General features: G+C 40.3%; 1 long non-coding RNA gene across 1 annotated transcript; it reads right to left on the reverse strand.

The window, feature by feature from the left end:
* Positions 1-263: 263 nt before the first annotated feature.
* On the reverse strand, positions 264-1,668 carry LOC119899696. The gene is made up of 3 exons (XR_005443893.1): positions 1,596-1,668; positions 1,238-1,378; positions 264-462 (listed from the first exon to the last, which is right to left on the reverse strand). It is a non-coding gene; the product is annotated as an uncharacterized LOC119899696 (long non-coding RNA).
* Between the last annotated feature and the right edge of the window lie 8,533 nt (positions 1,669-10,201).

A 10,201-nucleotide genomic window follows, 5' to 3' on the forward strand; every position in this document is an offset into this window, starting at 1 on the left:
TACTAGTTATTTGAAAGGTTCTTCAGGGTTTTTTTTTCAGCAATTAGAAATATTGTCTTTGTGTTTTCATAAACATGAACACAACACCGAAAGGAAAGGTTCGTGGGCATGTACAAGTCCAGTGTGTTGAATCACTTGCCTCAGAGCAAAGGTCCTCTTTGAACATTTCAAACAGTAATGCAGTCCAGGCATTTTCAGTAAAGAAGGTTAATGCCTCGAGTTACAGTTACCAGCAGGGGTTTGTCTCAATCTTCCATAAAGTTCAGGGTCTTTTGAAAGTTTGTAGGATATGTCATGTTGAAGACGAAGCAGAAGGCTGTGATAAACTGGATGAGGCATCCACTGAAGTGCAGGAACAAACTTCAATTCCTTCCAATTTGAAAACACTGCAATGTCTGTAGAGGGCAGTTTTCCAGTCGTGGTCTTTCAGTTGAATGATTGGATGGGAGTTAGGGGATCATTCTACATAAGAGAAAAAAAAAACATTTTAGCATTCATAACAAAATGGATGTGGTAAGGGGGGCACAGTAATCCAAAATAACATTCCTAGGTCATAAAGATGGTACAATTTTAAGGGTGCCTTGCTTATTTGTGACTGACACGTTCCTACATTTGCAAATGCATGGAACAAACAATTTCACATTCAGGTTTTACATTGGAATAGACATTCAAATTAGTAGAATAGTATCAAATCACAACACATGATGTCTGACACTGACCGCAAGGCGGTATCAATGATGTAGATAATTGAGCGAAAATGGTGCCTAATTTGAAGACAAAACTTACACAAGCCATCACTTATTAACATAAAATCCAAGATGTGGAAGAATGTGGATGCAATTAAATTAAAAAAGGTAACATCTCATTTCATTCTTTCTAAACGTCACTCAGTATTGGGGTGTCACATATTGTTTATGTAGTGACTTGATGTTGTAAACATTAATGTTGCTGCTCTAGAAACAGTTGTATTTAAAATATTAAATTCTAATCCTATAATTAATTTAAGAACAACCAGGCAGTTTAAATGCACACTTCAATATTTGTTTTATTTATCGCAAGTCATACCTACCTCTGCCCGTTGGGTCTGGTCTGACCAAAAAACAGTCAATAAATAATAGGAACTATCGATAGTGTATCGAGAGACTGAGATTGTTAAGCAGTCTCAATAATGTCATCTATATCAATAAAAATTAACGATCCCCATCCTCATTTGTAATGTATGTGTTAAAATCAGTACCTGTAATAATATCCTCAGCCACGGGATTCTCTTTCATCCATGTGGGTTTTTTTCAGTGACAAATCCAAATGTGAAGTTTTCACTGAAGCGGTGGCAATTGTTGACTGCAAAGGGTTGCATAGCATCGACCTCATCGCACAACTGAGATATAAAACAGAAAAATATGGGAAAGAAATACTTAAACAACCTATAATACAAGTTAAGACCAGTGAGTACTTCAGGATTGCAGGTCAGAAGTTAATATTGCTTTTGACATGCTTTCAGTCGTCCATTCTTTACTGGTTGTTACCACTGAGAATAAACAAATTATTTTCTCAAAGCCTGTACATATTTGTTATATTTGAACAGTAACACTTACATTGTACACTGCATTTCATATAGACTCCTCATTATGTTGTTGCGGTACTGTTGTTACTTTTGGACCGGTTCTGCAAGGCAGTCTGTGTCAAGTAGGTTCCCACCTGCAAAACAGCAGAAGAATCATTTTATCTTAGCTAATTTGCCACCACATTGATGCAGATTAGGTCAATCTATGCAACAAAAAAAAGGTGAAAGAGTGGTGCATTTATTACATTCTTACCTCTGGTTTGTATGGGACACATGTTTGTTGTTCTGGCTTGACTGCTTCCAAATTAAGGGTGACCTCCTTGTAGCAGAGTGTGAAGTCTGAACTTTAACAGCTTTTGGTCAGACTTGTCAGAGATACCCGATCATACTCTCTGTGGGTATGCAATCCACTCTCTCGCCATCTACGTCATCGCCTGAAATGTAAATAAAAAATCCATTAAATACACAGAAGCACCGACACTTTGGACATACAAATCATGAGAATGACTGACACAATTAATCGATTGGGTTAAGAACAGAACAAAAAAAATCTTAAAAACTTTAATTGAAAACCCCTTGAGAAGCTGCTGTAAAGTTCAGATATTTACCGCATGATATTGGTTAACAGCATTATTCAAACTGGAAAACTTCTGAACTGAAGAAAGCAGCCATGCACATTAACCCATTAGACCCAGTGACATTGCTAGTAGCTGTAAATAAGCTTGACATCTTCGGTCCTGCTCGGAGTTTGAGCGGCACACTGACCGTTAACTCTGTCGGGGCGGGGGAGTGAATACGGCAGAGGCATGTCCCGCCCTACTCTGCCTCTGATTGGCTTAGCTTGTTGATGATGATTCTCACAGCATATACATACATGTAAAGTATGTCGGTCACAACGTTATACTGTGGTCATATCAGATTTTTTCTTTGATCCACTTGGGGAAAAAAACCTAACCATATAAAACCAATATAATAATAATATAATTTTACTTTAATACTACCATATTTACTTTACTATAGTATTACTATAATACTACCAAAATACATTTGAATATAATATTACTATAATACTACTATATTACTATAATATTTTGCTTAGATTGTTAGATTTAGAGTACCACGCATTGACTGTATAAAAAATAAATGGTTGGACTGCACTGTCAGTGTCACCAATTTAGCTAGCTAACCGTAGCCAGAGCTAACAGTTTACATGCAACCCCTGAGTGACATGTGAATATCCCAATCACTTGAGAGCATAGACTGTAGCATTAAATCTTTACTTTTTGCTAACACCAAGGGTATCTGGGGGCCAAAAAGGTTTGCCAACAATAATGCATAAAGGTTCCTGGAAGAGTTTGTGTTTTTCTCATGTGTAGGTGCCAACTTTGGAAGTAGCAAATGAGCTACAAACGTTTTTCATGGCTGCATTGCAAATGTCCTTTGACAGACAGAAAGGGTACAGATTTGTTCTTATTTTTGTTTTAAATCACTTTGTACCCTTTCTGTAGTGAAAAGGTGCACTTCTGGTCTCTTTAAGATCAATATTGTACCTTTGAGGGAACATTCTTGAAAAGTGTACCTGTAAGTACAGAAATGTTCTTGTCTCGTACCTCCATTTTTGAGTGTGCAGGAACACGGGGGCAGCAGGTGACCCGCAGCCACAGATCCAGACTCCACAGCTCCAGAGCCAGAAACACCTGCAGAAAGTGATAGGAGGAGAGAGGAGAGGGACGAGAAAGCACAAGACTACCAGAAAGGGGAGAAGTTGTGTTAGTAACATGCAATAATGGGATGAGGTTGCATACAGAGGGAGAGAAAGTAGAGGAGAGAGGAGCTCAGTGCATCATAGGAAATCCCCCGGCAGTCTAGGCCTATAGCAGCATAACTAAGGGATGGTTCAGGACTCACCTGAGCCAGCCCTAACTATAAGCTTTATCAAAGAGGAAAGTCTTAAGCCTACTCTTAAATGTGGAGATGGTGTCTGCCTCCTGAACCCAAACTGGAAACTGGTTCCACAGGAGAGGAGCTTGATAGCTGAACGCTCTGGCTCCTAGTCTACTTTTGGAGACTCTAGGAACCACAAGTGGCCAATGCAGAGAAGCTAAAACAGGAGAAATATGATCTCTTTTCCTGGTTCCTGTCAGAACACGTGCTGCAGCATAATGGATCAGCTGAAGAGTCTTAATGGACTTTTTCGAGCAGCCTGATAATAAGGAATTGCAGTCTAGAAGTAACAAATGCATGGACTAGTTTTTCTGCATCATTTTTAGACAGGATCCTGATTTTCAACTACATGTCCTGATCAAAGATAACGCCAAGATTCCTCATAGTGGTGCTAGAGGCCAGGGCGATGCCATCAAGGGAACTATATCTTTAGATAATGCATCACGGAGGTGCTTAGGCCCCAGAAAAATAACTTCAGTTTTATCTGAGTTTAACATTAGAAAATTACAGGTCATCCAGATTTTAACATCCTGAAGTCACATTTGAAGTTTAGCTAACTGATGAGTTTCATCTGGCTTGATCGATAGAAATAACTGAGTATCATCTGCATAACAATGAAAGTTTATGGAATATTTCCTGATAATATTGCCTAAAGGAAGCATATATAAAGTGACGAGGATTGGTCCGAGGAAAGATCCTTGAGGAACTCCATGACTAACTTTGGCATGCATGGAGGACTCATCGTTAACATGTACAAACTGAAATCGATCTGATAAATAGGACTTAAACTAGCTTAGAGCGGTTCCTTTAATACCAATGAAATTTTCCAGTCTCTGTTATAGGATCTGATGGTCAATGGTATCAAATGCAGCACTAACATCTAATAAAACCAGTACAGAGACAAGTACTTTGTCTGATGCAATAAGGAGGTTGTTAGTAATTTTCACCAGTGCTGTCTCTGTGATGAACTCTAAATCCTGACTGAAAATCCTCAAATAAACTATTGCTCTGTAGAAAGTCACACAGCTGTTTAGCAGCTGCTTTCTCCAGGATCTTAGAGAGATATGGAAGGTTAGATATAGGTCTATAGTTGGCTAAAACATCCGGATCAAGTTTGGGCTTTTTCAGAAGAGGTTTAATTACAGCTACTTTAAAGTACTGTGGTACATAGCCTGTTAATAAAGATAGATTGATTATATCTAGCATAGAAGTGCTGACTAAGGGTAAAACATCTTTAAGCAACCTAATCAGGTTGGGGTCTAAGAGGCAGGTTGATGGTTTAGATGAAGAAATTTAGTTGGAAAGTTAGTTGGTAAAGGTTGAGGGAGGCAAAACAGTCATATATATATATAAACATATATCTGGTTTTACAGCTGTTTCTAAGGTTCCTGAGTTTAGAGATAAGTTGGTGCCAGTTAAGGGCAGGTCTTGGTGAATTTTGTTTCTAATAGTTGGAATTTTATCATTAAAGAAGCTCATGAAGTCGTAACTACTGAGAGCACTTGGCTCAATAGCTATGACTCTCTGTCAGCCTGGCTACAGTGCTGAAATGAAACCTGGGACCTGCTCTGGCATTATGGAGGACCTTCCTATAATTTTAAGACTATCTTGCCAGTTTGGTGGAACGCCAGTTATTATACCATGGAGCTAACCGTCTTTGTTTTATTATTTTCTCCGTTACTTTGTGACTTGATAATGAATTTAGAGCTGGTGGAATCGCATCCTTAAATTTAGCTACAGCACTATCAGACAGACATCTTGTATAGAAATTTTTGCCCAATGGTGTGTAGTTCAGCACTACAAACTCAAAAGTTATCAAACAGTGGTCGGATAAAGAGGGATTCTGTGGGAACACTATTAAATGATCAATTTCAATACCATATTCCAGAACAAGGTCGAGGGTGCAGTTAAAACAGTGAGTCGGTTCATGAACACTCTGACAGAAGCCAATGGAATCTAACAGAGAGATGAACGCAGTACTGAAGCTGTCATTCTCAACGTCCACATGAATATTAAAATCCCCTACAATAATAACTTTGTCCGTTTTAAGGACTAAAGTTGAAAAAAACTCTGCAAATTCAGATAAGAATTCAGAGTACAGACCAGGTGCTCGGTACACTATAACGAAAAGAATTGGTTGCAGTGATTTCCAACTTGGGTGTGAAAGACTAAGAACAAGGCTTTCAAATGAGTTATAGTTTAGGTTTAGAGCTGATTAGTAGGCTAGAGTTGAAGATAGCTGCAACTCCACCTCCTCAGCCTGTGCCTCGAGGAATGTGAGTATTAATATGACTGGGAGGGGTGGATTCATTTAGGCTAACATATTCTCCATCACCCAGCCAGGTTTCAGTAAGACAAAATAAATCAATATCATAATCTGATATTAGTTCATTTACTAGTACACCTTTAGAAGAGAGAGATCTGATGTTTCAGTCCACATTTAATTTTTCTATTTGTTTGGACTATTGCTCTTGTGGTTTTAATTTTTATGAGGTTTTTATGCACAGCTCCTCTTCTGTTTACCTTTGATTTAAATAATTTCGATGATCGGGGGACAGACACCGTCACTATATGATTTTCACTAAGTAACTCCTGAAATGGAGGAGCAGAGAAGTGTGTTAGACTGCGACTCTGCGTCGGGTTTTGGGTGGGTAACTGCTGAATTAGAAGGGCAGAGAAGTGTATTAGACTGCGACTCTGCCTCCTGGTCTCAACTCTGGGTTGTCTTGGATTTGGTCCACTAATAAACTTGAACAGTTTTCTAGAAATGAGAGCTGCTCCTTCCCAAGTGGGATGGATGCCGTCTCTCCGAATCAGACCAGGTCTTCCCCAGAAAGTCTGCCAATGATCTACAAAGCCCACATCGTTTGCTGGACACCACCTCGACAACCAGCGGTGGAATGACGACATACGGCTATACATGTCATCACTGGTCAGATTTGGCAGGGGTCCAGAGAAAACTACGGTGTCCGACATTGTTTTTGCATATGTACACACCGACTCAGCATTAATCCTTAATCGTTTATCCTTAGCCAGCAGTTTCAAATAAGACTCAATGTCGCCGCTCTGGCCCCAGGGATGTGGTACAAACGTGAAAAACAAATTGCTTGGAAACATTTAACTTTGATGAACACCAAGTAACTGACTTGCTCATACCAATAAGCTGTAGTGGCCCGCTGGGTTGTGTGTTTAAAGACAGGCTGAGACCAATACAATCATTCTGAATTAGATATACTGAGCATTACTGCAATACTAGTATTATTGACAACACTGCAGTTCTGTTACAGATCCAGTGTAAAATACATTTTTCTTTATAGTTTACATGTAGATACACTTTGCTTTAGGACTGCTCGTTTATGGCAAAAATCATAATCATGATTACTTAGGTCATAATTGAGATCACTTTAACACAATTATTATTAACGAAATTACTGATTGACATCATGCATTTACTGAACTTTCAAAACTGAATGCTTAATTTCTTTAAATTCTTATGCATTATTACGTGCACACACAGAGTGGAGCAGGTGTCAGGTGAACTACTCGAGTTGACGACAACTCGTTGAATTACATATCGCTGAAATTCAACCGTGGTGATGCAAGTGACTTAAAGGAACGGTGAGAAATGAATAAATCCGGTGATACGCTTGAAGACGCGGACACAGTGAGCACTTTAGAAGCACGGACCAGGTAAAGCAAGGCTTCCAACAACTGCTTTAGTAGAAGTATAAAAATGTCAATTGTTAAGCAACACTCAGAGTAGCGGGAACCTTCTGCTCAGCTCGATCCTCTACAGATCTAATCAATAAATTTCTTTTTCATTAGTGTTTTTAAATTGACTGCACATAGGCAGTTTACCCTTTGCCTGTGATGATTTTTAAGTGTAACATGCCATGTGTGCCATGGTTGAATATGCATTTAAATGCTACTTAGTAGTTTTGATATCCTTATTTAATTGTCCTTCGAGAACTATGACCTGGATGACTGAGAATCTTTACCTAATAGGATGTTGTGTGAGTAGTTTAACAACAGCCGGACGCAATGACATCCTGGAGTGATCCTATTGTTACCCTGAGTTTGCCAACCAGTGGAGACCTTGCACAGAAGTACTGGACAGATTTGAAATGCCATTTAAATTAAATTAAATTAATTTCAATAAATCAACAGGATAAAATGATGTTCATCAATAAATAGCTCCATCATGTAACTCTCCCCAAGTGCTGGTTTGAATAGTCAATATTTGTCTTGTTTATGGGGAGTGCCATCACATACTGTCTGGACTGGTCCCACAGATGTTTCTCGCTCAAATGCGTGAGTTTAATTTCGCATAAAAACACATTTCCACATCCATCCATCTTTCTGAGGTACACTTGATAAACACCGTGGCCCGTCGGCGTTTATCAAACGTAATAAATAGTTGTATTTCACTCAACATTGTTCAGTCACAGTCTGGCAAGAAACCAAGACCCAGACAGACAAGAGCTGCGCTGCTCAGCTGGTTAGCAGGACAGATAGACAGAGATTCACTGCAGCACTGCAGCACATAAGGCTAAGTGTGATCTACATCAGACTTGTTTACCTGACTGCTGTTCCCGCACTTCACTCTCATTGAGTTTTTCTCTTCTCGTGCCTAGAAGGATAGTCCCTCTTCATGCTCTCATCAAAGCTGTAGCCTAAACATTCGCGTTAACCTTTGACAGAAAAGTGAGGTGGGATCTCCAGCTCTGCGCTGGACTAGTCACAGCATACAGTGGGGGAAAAAAGTATTTGACCCCTTGCTGATTTTGCAGGTTTGCCCACTTACAAAGAATGCAACGATCAATAATTTTAATCATATGTACATTCTAACAGTGAAAGACAGAATCCCAAAGAAAATTCCAGAAAATCACATCATATGAATTTGTTAAAATTGATAACCATCTGATGAGGAAAAACAAGTATTTGACCCCCTGGACAAACAGCATGTTAATATTTTGTAGAAAAGCCATTATTGGCCAGCACAGATGTCATACGGTTTTTATAGTTGGTGACAAAGTTTGTGCACATTTCGGCAGGGATGTTGGCCCACTCCTCCCTGCAGACAGCCTCCAAATCATTCAGGTTCCGAGGTTGTCGCCTGGCAACTCGAATTTTAAGCTCCCTCCAAAGATTTTCAATTGGATTCAGGTCTGGAGACTGGCTAGGTCACTCCAGAACCTTGATGTGCTCTTTTGTTGCTTTGGCGGTGTGCTTAGGGTCGTTGTCGTGCTGAAACACCCATCCTCGACCCATCTTCAGCTCTCTCACTGAGGGAAGGAGATGTTGGTCCAGAATTCCACGATACATGGCCCCGTCCATCCTCCCCTCAATCCGATGGAGTTGTCCCGTCCCCTTGGCTGAAAAGCACCCCCAAAGCATGATGTTGCCACCACCATGCTTGACGGTGGGGATGGTGTTCTTTGGGTTGTACTCGGTGTTCTTTGCCCTCCAAACACGACGAGTTGAGTTGAGGCCAAAAAGTTCTATTTTGGTCTCATCTGACCACATCACCTTCTTCCAGGCCTCTTCTGAGTCGTCCAGGTGGTGAATGGCGAACTTCATGCGGGCCTGTACATGTTTCTTCTTGAGCAGGGGGACCTTGCGTGTGCTGCAGGATTTCAATCCATGACGGCGTAGTGTGTTACCAACCGTTTCTTTTGTAACTGTGGTCCCAGCTGCCTTCAGTTGATTCATCAGTTCCCCCCTTGTGGTTTTCTGATGATTCCTCACCGTTCGCATGATCAGGGACACCCCACAAGGCGAGATCTTGTGTGGAGGCCCAGACCGAGGGAGGTTGGCGGTGGTGTGGTGCTTCTTCCATTTCCTGATAACTGCACCGACAGTTGATCTTTTCTCTCCAAGTTGCTTTCCGATTCTCTTGTAGCCCATCCCAGCCTTGTGCAGATCAACAATCTTGTCCCTGATGTCCGTAGAAAGCTCTTTGGTCTTGCCCATGGTGGTGATGTTGGATGCTGGTTGTTTGGGTGTTGACAGGTGTCTTTTATGCAGGTAACGAGGTGAGGCAGGTGTATTTGATGTAGATAATTGGTTGGGATTGGGGCTGTGTCTTAAAGAAAGACTAACTGGCTTGTAGGAGCCAGAATACTTGCTGTTTGGTAGGGGGTCATATACTTGTTTTTCCTCATCAGATGGTTATCAATTTTTATAAATTCATATGATGTGATTTTCTGGAATTTTCTTTGGGATTCTGTCTTTCACTGTTAGAATGTACATATGATTAAAATTGTAGATTGTTGCATTCTTTGTAAGTGGGCAAACCTGCAAAATCAGCAAGGGGTCAAATACTTTTTCCCCCCACTGTATGCCAGTGTCGCATCAGTTGGCTGTAGTAGATTCATGCTGAATTGGCTTTATCAGTTAACATTTGGTTTTCAGTGCTGCTCCACTCAGGTGCGCTGCATAGGCTACTCATAACAATGTGAAGAGGTCTCCGCAGAATGTAATGGAGTAAAAAGTTGATATTTGGCTTTGAAATGTAGTGAAGTGATAGTAAAAAGTTGCAACAACTAAAAATACTCAAGTAAAGGACAGACACCGAAAAAAGCTACTTAAGTACAGTAACAAAGCATTTGTATTATTTGTATATGTACTTTCCACCACAGCACATACACCCACCCACCCACCCACCCACCCACACACACACACACACACACA

The sequence above is a fragment of the Micropterus salmoides genome, unplaced genomic scaffold (assembly GCF_014851395.1).
Source record: "Micropterus salmoides isolate LMB-PRFRI ecotype aquatic unplaced genomic scaffold, ASM1485139v1 Ms_hic_scaffold_1, whole genome shotgun sequence".
NCBI classification, from domain to species: Eukaryota; Metazoa; Chordata; class Actinopteri; order Centrarchiformes; family Centrarchidae; genus Micropterus; species Micropterus salmoides.